Source organism: Poecilia formosa, unplaced genomic scaffold (genome assembly GCF_000485575.1).
Source record: "Poecilia formosa unplaced genomic scaffold, Poecilia_formosa-5.1.2 Scaffold66, whole genome shotgun sequence".
Classification (NCBI taxonomy): domain Eukaryota; kingdom Metazoa; phylum Chordata; class Actinopteri; order Cyprinodontiformes; family Poeciliidae; genus Poecilia; species Poecilia formosa.
Genome location: NW_006800005.1, coordinates 677,094 through 692,006, shown reverse-complemented (window position 1 = coordinate 692,006; position 14,913 = coordinate 677,094). Strand labels below are relative to the sequence as shown.

The 14,913-nt window shown below is 39.3% G+C and overlaps 1 protein-coding gene and 1 long non-coding RNA gene across 2 annotated transcripts in view; both read right to left on the bottom strand.

The window, feature by feature from the left end:
- Nucleotides 1-3,147, bottom strand: part of lpar4 (lysophosphatidic acid receptor 4) — an 8,141-nt gene extending 4,994 nt beyond the window's left edge. The window contains exon 1 of the mRNA XM_007554764.2: nucleotides 2,862-3,147. The gene's annotated coding sequence lies outside the window, so the exon portion shown is untranslated. The remainder of the gene's footprint in view (nucleotides 1-2,861) is intronic.
- The window catches only part of LOC107836542 (uncharacterized), a 24,292-nt gene extending 18,395 nt beyond the window's left edge, over nucleotides 1-5,897 (bottom strand). Inside the window, exon 1 of the long non-coding RNA XR_001662457.1 lies at nucleotides 5,851-5,897. This is a non-coding gene — a long non-coding RNA (uncharacterized LOC107836542). The remainder of the gene's footprint in view (nucleotides 1-5,850) is intronic.
- Between the last annotated feature and the right edge of the window lie 9,016 nt (nucleotides 5,898-14,913).

Below are 14,913 nucleotides of genomic sequence, written 5' to 3'. Positions count from 1 at the left end.
GCAGTAATTAGCCTAATCTGTACAAAAAAATAATAATTTTGCATTTAAGATTTTAAAAAAATATCTTTGTGTAACATGCAAACTCTTCAAGTGGCGTAGTTTTAGCTTCACTCATTCAAATTCTCTAGAGGAATGCTATGTTGCTGCATTTTAAGCAATAAAATGTTTAGTTAAGAACGGGAATGTATTATTTGTTTATTTACCTTTTGCATATTATAAGAAAAGGTTTAAGTTGTTAAATGAAAAGGTTTTTTTTATCCAATTAATCATCAGAATAATCAATAATATAATCGTTAGTGGCAGCCCCGGTCATTGTAGCAAGTTAAACTGGACTTATTGCGTTATAAAACAGAGGTAAGCAGGCTCTCCTGTAAAGACCCAGCTGGTTCAGCCTGATCTGCTTTAATGCGCCGCGTTAGCCTGAAGACCTTGTCCTGTGCCAGATGCACTCTGACATCTTGACTGCATTTTCACACACCGCCCCCAAAAGTCTCCCGTCGACCCTCACAAAGGCCTCACTGTACCCATCTGCAGCAAACACACACATTTACATATGCAAAAGCCTCAACATGTGAGCACACAAGCAGGCAAACACTCACATGCGCCAGTCCTCAAACGGGTCTCTGTGTGCCGGGGGGGGGACTGAGCCGCCGGACCCCCGGGCGAGCCAACCGTGATTTTCTGCACGACTCTTTAGACGGGCTCCGTTTGTCTGAAGGTGAGAAGGACCTTCAGCTCAGGAACCAAGCTATGCGAGTAGTGGATTACAAAACAAAACAAAAAAAGAAAAAAGAAAAGGGTCTTGCCGAGGGATTTCGGTCCTGAGAGAGTGAATGAGTGCACCTTATGTGGCGGGTAGCAGACAGCTGCACAGTTACGAGGGTTTACCCCCACGGCCGGACACAGCAGAGGCAGAAACAGGCCTCTGGGACCCGCTGATACGGAGAGATCAAGTTCGGGCCCAGCTCACATCCAGCTGTTCCTTTCTCTCACGAGCAAAGGAGAGAAAAGGGGGACGGGAGGTGAAGACCGGGGGAAAACAACTTAAAAAAGTCTTGTGTTTTAAATCCACATCTTGGGGTCACAGAGGATTCTGTTCAGGCTCGTGTCGCACCGAGAAATACCTCTGAGGGCTTCCTAACGGTTCATAGTGACGTTTTAATGAAGATGAAAAGGATTCACGAACAAATATGTGAAACGATGTGCGTATCAATGGCACCTGTTTGGTTTGAAAGGGATTATAATCTTAGCCTTTCTATGCAACTCCTCTCGATTATAATCTCCTTTAATTGAGACTGGGCTTTCTCCCATAGACTCGGATTTCTCCAGTAGATTTCTGAGTAGACCAATGAGCAAGTAGGATAAGTTGTGAACAACGACGTTGATTTTCTGTGCGGTTTTAGAATTAGTTTTAGCAATGGCAGCGAAGGAAGTGAACAATGCTGTTCAGTTCGTGTTGTTCAGGCTTCCAAATATTGAATCAACATGAACAGCCATCTTGTTCGGATCGGCACTTCTCTCTTGGCAGTCGAGGACGGTTGTTTACTGCTAGCAATTTCTGGTTAGCTTCATAGTGTCAAACTTGAGCTTCACATACGTCACGGGCAAATGTTAGCGATTAGGAAAATTTTCAAACTTTAACAGAGTCCATGCCTCCAGGAAGCAATCGTTTCTCAATAGCCGAGAGTCCAGACCCTCCAGACGAAGCGAAGCGTAGAACAAGGGGCTGGTTTTTACCAGGCTATTATATTCTGGATATCTGGCCCTTTTTTTAAGATAGAACTCACTATTTCAGGTCATTCTAAATATTAGCTTCTACCTACAGCTCAACAACCAATCTGTTGGTTATATGGAGATTTGTAATTTTGCTAAATTTAGTTGAAACTTAAAAGTTTACCCTCGTAGCCTTTTCTACATTGAACATTGTAAAAATTCACATAAACTCTTGCAACATTTCATTGTTTTAGAACAACAATACAAAAATGTTGAAGTGAAACAACATTTAGTAAGGCCTAACTTTAGTGGAAAGGTTGGGCAAGTTGGGAAAGCAGCCATTGAGGTTTTTCTTCTCCGGTAGAAAGAGAAGTATGGAACAAGGAGAAAGTCATGTGCTTTGAGGATAGAAACTGTGGTCCAGTATACTTAATATGGCAGGTACATGCTAAATTACAAAACAATTATAAATAAAGCTGACAGTGTATATTCCTCAATGACATAATATTTACATTAATTTCGGTCAACTAAATTATATTTTAGTTGAATGAAAAACTTCTTCACAATGTGCTGGCAAAACAAACACTACTTTTAAGTCATTACAGTTTTAACAAATATTTATCATGCAAACTCATCCCTATTACCAAGTGTGACTTAGGAGGTTTTTAATACATTTATACACAGCAATCTGGTAAAATAAAAATAATTGTATGTGAAGTGAAGAAAATAAGCTTTCAGTAATTTGTGGTTTTCTGCAATTTGGTAAATTATGTATAATTTTTTTAGTATATGTTGGCGCATTAGTTAAAAACTTTGGCGTACGGGGACATAATACCTTGACCAAAAGTAGGCCTAAATGAAAACCTTTAACAAAAACGTCAATTATGTTCTTGCGGTTGTTGAAACAAGATTTATCAAAAGTCTTACCCTGAATATTGTTTTGGTTTGTTTGCTCTGTGTTAACTTTCCAACTAAAAGAGTTTTCTGTTTATGGACCGCTATGTTGGCAAGTAGCTAAGCCATATTTCATTCACCAAGGTGGGGGCCAGTTTCTTTCTGTGTTATGTTGCAGATGAATTTGAAGCATTTTTTCCCCCAGGAGTAGAGAAAAAATGTCACTGTCTACAGACAAAGTGGTGGACACTCACCGGCAGCTGAGCGGACGGTGACAGCTCACCTCCCGGTCACCGAGGGTTTCCAGCCTGGCGGCGGTGCAGCTGTCAAAGGTCCGGATCCCCGTTTATTTTTTTTTATTATTTTTTTCTCCACACTGGAACAAAACTCCCCAAAACAACTCGCTCGAAGTTTCCCCGCTCCGCTCCGAGGCTGAATGCTGGCTCCCCGGCGTGAAAAGAGCAGCTTATAAGCTTGTAACAAATCCCGCGGGTGTGAGTCCCTCCATTAATCCTGACGACTTGCTCCGTCCGTCCGGACCGCATCACAGCCCGCCGCCCCGAACTGCTGCGCGCGCGAGAGCCTGTGCGCGAGCGTACATGGACACAGACGGCTCGCTCGGCCACAGGAAGCGAGACAATAGCACCTCGAGGAGGAGGAGGGGAGTCGTTAACAGTGGAGAAAGAGAAAAGGACGAAGGCCTCCGATTAATCGTCTATCTGTGCTTGCACTTTCATTAGCTCTCAAAATATCAACATTAAACTTCCCATTAATGATCATCTCATATATGTAACATATATGTGTGTTAAACATATAATTCAGCATTTCTCACGTACAATCCACTGATGAAACCAAACTTGAGCTTTTGGGGTATGATTCCAAAACGCACCACTGAGGCACATGGTGGTGGCAGCATCATTATGTGGGCAGTTTTTCTCTAGATGAAGCTTAAGTTTTTGTCAACATGAATTAAATTGTGAATATGTTTTACACCCAGTCAGTTTGGGCATAAAACCTCAATGTGTCCTCAGGAATGCTGGGAGTTTAGAGGGTTTTTACTTTTTGATATAAAGGTATACATCCAAGTCAACAAAAGAATAGATTCATGAAAGGAAAATAAAAGTTTTGGATAAGGTCCTGAGCTAAAATCTGACAGACAGTTTGAAGAGACGGCGCTTGGTATTTTCTAACTTTACAGATTAAAATTTTGCAGATCTATGAAATATGCAACGCTGGTTGCTCTCATTTGAAAACAAAACAGTTTGTTGTTTCTGTTGTGGTAAGGCTTGGGAGACACTATAAAAAATGTAATCTAATCTGTAGATTCATTACGCTTGAAAAAGTAATGCAGTGTTGTATCTGAAGGCTATGAATATGTGGGGTGAAACAGTTCCAGGTTAGAACTGATCAAATTAAACATTTTCTGTTACTGTCTTTGCATCCAGCTGCTCTGCATTAAAATTACTTTCATATTCCAAACTTTTACATTGTATGCTCAGAGGAGCTACCACAGACTTTTTTGTATGGAAGGCACTCACATCTAATTTGTAAGTTGGCAAAATTACTGTAATATTATGCATTTTTACATCTTTAATATGTCCATCAGGACAGAGGTTCTTTAGGCTGTACTAGAATAATTTGCATTAGCGCTGTACCAGCCTGAAAATATCATTAGATTTATTTAAAGAGACGTGATGTGTTTGTCTAGGTTATGACATAATCTCTGAAACTGACTCTCTTTAAAACGTCCCCACAGACCAAAAGGTTACAGACAAAGAAAACAGAATAAAGGCTTAAAATAAATTTACGTCTCCCAGCATTGCGCAGAACCGCAACAACAAAAGAAACTATTAGCTGGGTGCGTGATATCTCAGGATAACAATATCTTGCTTTTTCGGTTGATCAAAGTGATGCCACACCATTGTTACAACACAGTCATAATGTCTGAGGCCACCAAAAGAGTTATTTTTAACCAGGTGGCAGGGCGGTGTTGGACAGGTTCCCATTGTTTTCAGGATGGCATTGGGCTATGACCGTGTGTGTGTGTGTGTGTGTGTGTGTAAGTGTGTGTGTGCTCGCGTTTGCTTGTAATACCTTGTGGGGACCATTTTCCTAACACTAAGTTGTGGGGACCTACTGCTCCTTGTGGGACCGAAACCCAGTCCCACAAAGGGAAGCGCTGTTTTTGGGTCAGGGGTCAGATTTAGGACTACGGTGTGAATTGAGTTTTGGTTAGGGTTAGGATAAGGGTAAGGTTTAGACTGTAGAAATGAACGGAAGTCAATGAAAAGTCCCCACAAAGATAGCCACGCAAACATGTGTGTGTGTGTGTGTGAGCAACATACAAATAGAGAGGCTCTTGACAGAGGGGAAGTGGTCTTTGTGGCCGTCTGGCAGGCTGACCACTCCACAATAGCAGCAGGGAGGACAGGACATCCTGCTCACTACTGAAGTCAGACGCACATCACTGGACACACACGGCCCAACACACACCAGCACAAGCCTTCAAGCCTCCTTAATTACTGGTGTTCAGGAACATGTGTTCATGAATGCATGAGTCACACACTGTGATGAAAACAGATTAACATAATTCCTCCATAGGTTTAGGTTTTGCTGTGCTTGATGTGCGCTACACCTAAAACTATCGTTACACTGCTTCCTCTTCTGACGGGTATGTCAGTGCACTGAAAGATAGGAGCTGTGTGGGGCTTGAATGTAAGGCTTAAATGTAAAACATCACTCCCTGTTGCATCACTGCATGGTGTTTTGAATAGTTAGTGTTTATTGGGATGAATGGTGTGGAGCTGTGTTCCATTGCATCATGATGGGTTATGTTTCTTTTATTAAGGTCGCATTTTCTCATTCTTACAAGTTCTTATGTTGCTTTCAAGATATAAATGTTTATAAATGGGGATAAATGACATATATGGAGGCTGCTGTGCCGTGGCAATCCTATGGAGGTAATTATATAATTCTTTTTTATTTATTCTTCCCTTCTGGATCCTTAAAGAAACAATCAAAACAGAGCACTTACAGACTACATTGTTCCCTAAATATCAGCCTTTTTAAAAATAATTTTAGGAAAGTGACTGAGTTTTAAAGGGGCAGTATTGTGTTTTCTCGGCCATGTTTTTAAGCACAATCAAGTAACTATGTTACCTTTAGCTGTTGTAAAAGTGCTGTATATGTCAAATATTACTTAAAAGAAATTTTACTGTGTAATTTAGTACTTTGAAATTGGACCTCTGTCTCTTTAAGAAGCCTCTGCTCTTTCTGAAACTCCGCCTACAGGAAGTCATCACAATATGGCACCTCTGTTAACCCTTTAACAATGTTTTTATCAGCGTCGCACTGAGAAGTAGCTTGCATAAAAATCTCAGCTCAGGTGTTTGCTGATTGCTGCTGGCTAATCTGAAGGAGCTGAGTGGGGGAGGCCCGCTCTGTGAGGCAGAAACTTGGAAACTGCAGTTCTGAGGAGTAGCTGCACCTCAAAGGCGGAGCTAGGTCCAACCAGGCGTTTTGCACAGCTGAATGGTTGTCATGGAGATTAAAGGATTTCTCAAACATGAATGAAAGAGTCAAGGCAACCCTCCAGGTATGTTTTTGATGAAGGAATAACATTATAATATGATATAAAGCTAAACAAAAAGATGATTTTATGTAATACTGCCCCTTTAAATTGCCTATTTTTAATAAACGTTAACCTCAGACTGGTCACATGTGAACATTTCTTAACAGACCAATATGTGAAGGAAGGCACATAATAAATCAGAGTAACATATCCCAAGTAATGTTTCCAGACAAATGGTCCCCATCTCCTCACTGAAGGGATTGCTTTTGGAGAAACTGAAGACAACCCTATTTATAAGCAAACCATAAAACAAAGTCCATTCTTTAAATTCCTGGTCGAATGTGTACGCAGCACTCAGTCTTGGACCGACAGACAGCTCTTGTCTTTAATGGGCCACGGTGCAGGAAATACTTTTTAAGAACACTTTGGTTTTTTAGGAGTGAGCAGAGAAATTCTGGCTTTGTTTAGTCTATGCAGCCGTTTAAAGCGTTTTCCAATATGGAGGGGTCAGTTTGGATCAGGGGCCCGTCTGCTTGACTGAAAGCCTGCAAAGCTGGTGTGAAACATTTCTTATTTGACAGCCTCTCTCCTCGGACTCGGTACTAAAAAAAAAAAAATCTCCGGACTTCAAACATGTCCGAGATGAAGAGTATCACATTTTGCCTTCTACAAGGGGATTCAGTTTCTGATTACGTGAAACTAAAGTATAAAAACGGTTTGTGTGCTTTCGACTCCTTAGACTATATAAATGCATGTCAAATATTTTTCTTTCTCATTGGATGCTAAAAACGGAAACCTTAAAGAAAGGGTTCAGAATTTATCACTCATCATGTTAATTGATAGGCCTCTTCATTCACTATTAATCCAGATTAGTTGGTCCTGGAGACTTAAACTTTTTATATAGTGCACATGTTACATTAATAAAATTTAAACATGCTTGTGTGACCTTCAACCTTTACGGTTATTTGTACAGGTACCTAAGTGTGCCTTTAGTGGTCTTAGCCAAAACGTCTGATTAAGATGCTTTGACTTTAAAGTTTTGAGCAAAGAACTTGGTAAATGCTCAAACTTAAAATGCCAAATGTTTCTAAGGATTTCAAATTTTAATGTAAATTTCCAAATCTTTCTTCTTGGACCAAATACAGTTTCCCACATTAGAGTTCAGTAAAGTGCCATCTAACTCATCTAACCCAAACATGTAATTTACTCTCAAAAGTGAAGTGCCAAGCTACTTAAGACATCTCCATTAGATTCCTTTTCAAAAAAATAGAAAACATTCCACTTCCTGTAAGTATTTCCCACAACCCATAATGGTGTCATTAGGTTTTCTTCTTTTCTCCATTTGAGTCATGCATTTGTAGTCATTTTGAAAATAATCACATAAAGCAAATCAATGAGTCCTCAAAGACGATCAAGTTTCGTTGAGATGTTTTCTGAGCATCTTCTCTGCCACACAATACTAAACTTTCTTCCCGCTATGATTTCATGTTCTTATGACTGGTAGAGGTCACCTTTGCCTCTTCTTTTGGCCATTTGTACGTGACGTAACGTTCTTCGGAAAGCAACCCACTCCGAACGACGAACGTCAAAACAACTCCTGTAAAGTTTGCTAAAAACAGACCTCTGGTAGCCTAACATCGTTTTCATTTAGGTAATTTCACTCCAGAAATGGTCATACAGTGCTGCACAAACAGACAAGAACCCAAACCGAATTTTAGCGTAAACCTTTTGCTGAAGAAGCAAGACGACAACGGAAGGCAGCTGTCAATCGTAACTACTAGCAGTTCGTGGACTTGCAGCGAACAATCTTTTGACGGTGATAACATTACCATTCGTGTATTTTATTAATAAGTACATTTAGTAACATACCATCAAATATTGCAGGATAGAGAAGGTAGGCCTCTGATTCTTAGTAACCATAGAGAAAATGCACCACTGTCGTATAAGCCCAGGGGTTTTCAAACTTTTCACTGGAACTAATGTAACATGTACATTAAAATTGGTGAGTGTATAAACTTTGTAGGTCTTCAATACTCTCATGGTCTTAGCATGATCCTCAGAAGGGGCACAGCAAATGTCACGGTTGGACAGGCAGGAAGCAGGGGGGTTGTCCCATCAGACCGTCAGTTCCTGACACCACACACACAAAAAAACTTGTAACAGCACATGTGACATCACAGAGGGTCCAAATGACCCCATCTCTTAGGACTGCCAGAGGGGATATGGGGAAATGCCGTTATGGGTCAGTATCTATGCTAAGCTATTTCCAACTTTTGTAAATACCGCTGTCTATGAGCCCCAAATAGGTTTGCTACTTCCACAGACAAATTAGTTGGACTTAGAACTTAGAACAAATAGAAGCTGTGACTACTATGTTTCCAGGTTGGCAGAAATAAATTGGAAAAACAATCGCAGTTGCTCTGTTCAACAGATCCATCCCTCACTTCCGACGTCCGACATGGCGCCTTGCGTGATTAAGTGACTTTGTTGCAAAGGGTCAAAAGTTACAGGTGTTTTGTAGCCTCATCATAACTAACACCAGGTTAGGTTGAAGAACAGAAATGCCCTCAGACCTCACGCTGGCCCCCTGGCTGCTAATGTGTTTGGTAACGGTAACTAAGCAGTGCTAACCAGGTCAAGCCTTTGTGAGTCACACCAACCAAAACAAAAAAAACCCTATTACTGCAGTCCCACTCCTCCGCCACCCGCCCTCCCTCCATCCTCTCCTCTTCTCTGTCCATCTCTCCTTTAATGCGATGATGAGTGTATTTCCTTTGCTGCCCTCCCTTTGCCTCAGCCCATCCTCTCATTCACTGGCTCCAGGAGGGTTTGGGGGCAGCCCTGTTGTGCCATACATACCTCTGCCCTGACAACAGAGCCGTACAAAGGCAGCAAGGCTGTACCAGCACAGGAGTCCTGAGCTTTGTGGGGCTTTATGGACAGATATTAACATGAGGACAGAGTTGTGTCCTGGGTAGTATTATGGTCCGTATAGCCAGCTGTAGCCCCGCAGTTCAGCTGTGACGATCAGATTTTGTCAAATAAATAAGCTCCGGTAACCATCAACGCTGTCCGTCTCGGTAAAGCTGCAGACTGAGGTCGATCGGAGGCTTTACGCCAGAGGGTTTTCTGCTTGAGCAGCTGTGGGTCAGAGCGTGTTCCTCCAGACGGAGAGGCGAGACAGACGGACTGACCAGGCTGACCCCAGCCTGTGCAGACGGAGCTGGTCGTCTCCGTGATACCTGTTGTGTAAATCCTGCAAAGCAATCTCCCCTCTCTCCGGTTATCTCTTTTACACCTAACCCTAACCCTGACCAGTTAGGGTTTGAAATCTTCAAAATTCAGCAAAACATTAGCAGTCTTTGAAGAAATCAGAAGATTTTTTTATTCTGCTTTTAAGTGAATCTAAATGGGACTCAAAAGTCTCCAGTCCTGTCACCCGTTGGACGTTTAAAAGCATGAAGCGACACATCGCCTATGTTTAGGCTGAATGTGTGGAAGTGTGTTGTGTAGTACTGTATTTCCTGCTGACTGTTCAGTTTGATCGCCCCTCTGGGTAACAGTGATTACTCCCCACATTCCTCTCTTTGTTCACAAAACAAAAATGTCTAGAAACAATCTGAACAGCCGGTTTCCCTTGTCGTGTCTTTATGTTTGGATGAAGTTCTAAGTTTTAATGTGCTTCTTTGCTTTATTTGTGAGAAAAAGCCATCTGTCTCCACCCACGCCATATAAGGCTGAAAGGCCTTTCTTTTAGCCAAATAGCCCGATAGCTGGCGTTGTTGCCGCGGCAATGCGAGTCTGCGATCCTGGTAGATCCTGAACGGGTGGAGGAAGTTTGTTTGACTGCTGAGTTTAAATATAAAGTCTTTCTTCAGAATCACGTACTCTGCCATTTTAATGGAATGCAACCTAAAATAGCTGAGGGCTTCATTTACATTTACTGACAAGTGTCTCCCTGCAGGGAGAGAAAGACAATAAACAGGTCTAGGGAGGAGCCCTCGCTGCACAATCACAGACATATTTAGAGTTAAGCTAAAATATGTTCGTATACCTGAAAGGTTTAAGTTTTTAAAAATTAATTTATCCCAGAATATTTTTGAAAAACAAATTACATTTTCCAAAATACGATAAAACAGTGTACAGGGTAGTATCTGTTCGGGAAAAATAGTAATTTGCCAATTACCTTCTTGGCATCTTTCTACTATTTTGATTAATTATCTGAAGTGATAAACTTCGTTATTTCATTATATCTGTCACTGGTTTCACAGTTCACTATATGAACTACATTGTTACCAAAATGTGCAACACAAATAAACTTGATTGATTGACTGTAAACCCAAATCTGCCTGACTTGACTTATCTTGAACTTTGCTGATTATCGACACATTTGAAGAGACCTGATATGATTTAGTTGACTTTAACATGTTCGATGCAGGACTGAGCTGTGAAGAGAAGAGACCGGCCTAACTGATGGTGGTGTGGACTGAACTCATGCTACATGACCAACACAAAGAACCTGAACAGACTTTCTTGGCCCAGATTTAGTGGAGTGATTTGTCCTGAACCCAAGAGGATGCAACAGAAATATTACCTGTTCTGCAGCCACTTTTTAAACACGGAAATGTCGCCTTGCAACCGGTTGAAGAATGGAAATGTTTTCTTCCAGTCCAGTTACTCAGAAGTGTTTTCTTTCCAACACAAACCTGTTTAGACTTTTTCAAAGGTTCAGTTCACACACATAGCGTGCAAAGAAGGCATGGGTTGGTGGTTCTTACTCATGAAGCGACATCCTCACTTTATCTGTGTGATCTCACTGTGGTTTTGTTGAACTGGAGGGAAACAATGACTGATGTTTGCATCTGCATCTGATGCAAACATCAGCCACATGTGGTGAAAGTATGAACTCACCAACGTCCCAATTCCTTATCCACCTATGGAAACGTTAATTTATTGTTTGAATAATACAGACATATAACAATTAAACCCATATTTAATAGTCGACCCATCAATGTAGCATCTATTTCTATTTGAGCTATAGTGGATGAACAATCATTACACTTCAAATTTAACCAAAAACAAAAAACCCTAATAATAATAATAATAATAATAATAATAATAATAATAATAATAAGATATCCAGCAATAATCGTGTTGATAAGATCATTTGACAACTTTTCTTTTCAGTTTTTCAATAGTGATCTATAATACGACTATGTTTATTCCATGGTTTTTGATTGTAAATACTGAATAAATATATCAGCTATCATACGTCAGAAAACCAAACAAAATCTGTCAGTTGTTCACATGTGAGCGACGGCAGATTCTCAAACACAAGCTGTGTAAAGCTGCCAACTGCCAAACAGAGAGCATCATGGGAAAGAAGAATGTCGTTCCTCCACTTTCAACCATAATTGATTAGTTCTACACACACATGCATGTCTATCTTTACAAAGACTTTACATTGACTCCCACTCATTTTTTAATTAATTTCTATAACCCACCTACCCTTAAACTACGGTGGCCCCAAACCTTAACCAGAACTTGATTCAAACTTGTTACCTCTTTGCTGCTGGGTCTGTTGGTAATGATTTAAAAAGTTGCTCAGCTGTTCTCTGCTGCCACCTGCTGGACATAACACAAATAGCAGGAAAGAGCGGTGAAACTGCAGCAGCTTAAACCGTGAGACTGCAGCCAGTCCCTCTGCTTGTACACTTGGGCACCTGGAGGTGAGAGATTTACCTTCTCATGTCTTTTTACAGACGTGAGGAGGGAAATACAAAGATCTGAAAAGTGGTGTGCATTGATTTATTTGTATTTATAAAATAAAAAATAAATGTTTATTTTTATAAATTGATTTATAAAAAATATATATTTTATAAACTCATAACACAAATTTATAACTTTTTTTGTTTATAAAAAAATTTACATATTTTTTATTTATAAAAATTATATTTTTTATATATTTATACATATATATTTTAAAATTTATTTTATTAACACATTTGTAACTTGTTCATAGTCACAAATTGATTCATTTTATTGGAAAAAAAATCAGTTTATTTTTTATAAATTGATTTATAAAAATACATATTTTTATAAATTTATAAAACACATTTATATTATTTTTATTAATAAAAAAATTGAAATATTTGTATTTATTTATAAATATATTTATTTATATTTATAGTAACATTTCTTTTATTAACACATTTGTAACTTGGTAATAGTGACAAATGTGACTATTAACAAGTGCACATTTGTTAGTAGTCCACTCAACGAATGTGCACTATTTCAAGTTTTGGTTGCTAGGGTAATAAAGTTGGTTGTGTAATAAAATGTGAAATAAAGTGGTGCAAATACTTACATCAGGTTCTTTTTGTGATTTGTTTCGCCATCAGCAGCCAAGCTGTAGCGCAGCATGATTGAAACAGCTGATATCTGAGTCGTCAGTGTGCATTTGTGTCATCCGTGCGTTTGCAGCGTGGCGCGTTATCGGTTTGACCCCTGTTTGACTCAGACACACAGAGGAGTCTCTGTGTGTGCTAGCAAAACAGAAACCAGGCAGCTGAAAAACAGTACATTCATTAAGGTGCATAAAGAAGATGCATCACTTAAACTCTTTGTATCACACTTTGTTTTACTTTAAAAAGATATCAATAGGGAAATGTAAAACTGAACCTCGCTCGTATGAGTAATCGGCGCGAGGGTGAGGTAGGTGGAGAGCTCTAGATTGTGTCTAAAGACATGGAAACAGACGGAAAGAGGGGGATTTACGAGGGACGGAAAAAAGGAAGTAGATGAGCCTGAATGGGAGGTTAAAACAAAATTAAATTAAAAAACGTTAGCGTAAAGGCCGTACCGGGGGAATTGCTTGAGTGGCTGGAAAGTTGTCCTACAGCCAAGGCGTGTTTATTTTGTAGCCGCTAATTTTGTTTCCTTGTCCATGTAACAGGTGGGAAGGCTGCTGCGATCTAACGAAACCAGCCTGGTGACCAAGTGAGGCCACAGCCTGCGATTAAAAGCGGCAGGTCTTCACCCAAGGCCTTTGAAATTTAAACTCTGGAAATCTCGGTTGGAAAAATTTGACAGTCCCGTTGACGGGGAAGTAAAAACGGTTCGACCCGTAGGCATGTTCCGATCACGATGCTTCTGTAAAACCAGTGCTATGCAAAATAAAACTATATTTAATCTGCACTACGTCGAGTTGTGTCATAAAGTTTATCGGCTGGCGTTTCAGCTGCTTTCTGATGGGGAAATCAGGAAAAATGGGTCCAACGCAAGGAGCTGCGACTGCCAATTCTGTCTCTATTTCACAATTTATGGCACAATGTAAGGTTATCAATGTAAGACTTTCATTTCATTTTGTGTTCGTTTTGAAGTTTAATTTTTGGAAGGTAAGCCAATGAAACAGGTCACGTTCGTTAAAAATGGTTGCAAAGAATGCTGTTGTATTTGGAGTGCAGCTTGCAAAATAACATATTAAGTCAGGGAAAGTGATACTAATAATAAAAAAAAAAGCTTAAATCCGTATCGTCCTCAGGCGATAGCTGGGATCAGAGAATCCCTGCTTCAATCTATGAATAGTGAAAAGACTGGGTAATCATCAGGAGGCAGACAGAGAGTATCTTTCCATGATACTTTGAGAAAACAAAGTTCATTCCTCGGGTTGACGGCCATGAGCGACACGTGATCAGTAAAATTAAAAACCGCTTTTTATTACTGTTATTAGTCGCTTTATGCCATACTTTTTAAAAAATCTTTTTATGTAGAACACTGCTATGCAAAATTAACATTAGATTTTAGAATCATAACAGATTATTAATGTAATTCAGCTGTGATTTTACCCTAATTTTTTTTAGAAGAGTTAATTACTTAACGTCTGTAATTTTTACAGGAAAACAGCTGCTAGTTTTCCTGTAAAAATATTTTTTTTACAGTGTTTTTCTAAGTGGTTTATTGATGGTTTTGTTATAAAAACCTGCTGTTGTGTGCATAATTTATCTCACAAGGTCTTTTTATTCACTCAGCATTGTTAAAAAAAACCACACACGTCTTAAATTACAAATTGTGACAGCAAAATTTCTGCCATGTTCATTAAACAGATAAAGAGGAAATAAATACATGAGCATCTTTAGCCTTTATCCCATCGTAAAGTTAAATAACCTCCCAAATGGACAAGATGTTATATTTCATCAAGACCTTTGACTGGAAGAAGACAAGTTAAAAATACTTAAACACAATATGAGGAATAAATTATAGATGCTTTTACATTCATTAAGTCATGCATTCTTAGTCAAGTAGACAAAAATAAAATAGAAATACCCTTAATTGTCCCCCAGTAGGGAAATTCAAGTAATTGGTTATAAATGTAAAAAATCCCAAGGAGAGTCCTGGGAAAATAGTTTGCCAGAGGGCTAAAAATCTGCAATTTGGCAAAAAAATAATTTCATAATCTTCTGCGTCAGAGCACAAAACAATCACTGGGTTCATCACCTCAGCAAATGCTGGATTCTCCAAGCCAGATCCTGGACAAACAGGAAATTTAAAATGTAAGCAGGAAATGGCTTGTTACAGCTTTAGATTACCTTTACAATAAGCTAAGCTTAAAAAAAATAAAATAAATAAAAATTTACAATTATAAGAAACTTATAGACATTACTGCCTATTTATTTGTGCGAATAAAATCTTAAAATATTTTTCATTAGATTAAAATTTGACACTAAGGAATGAAT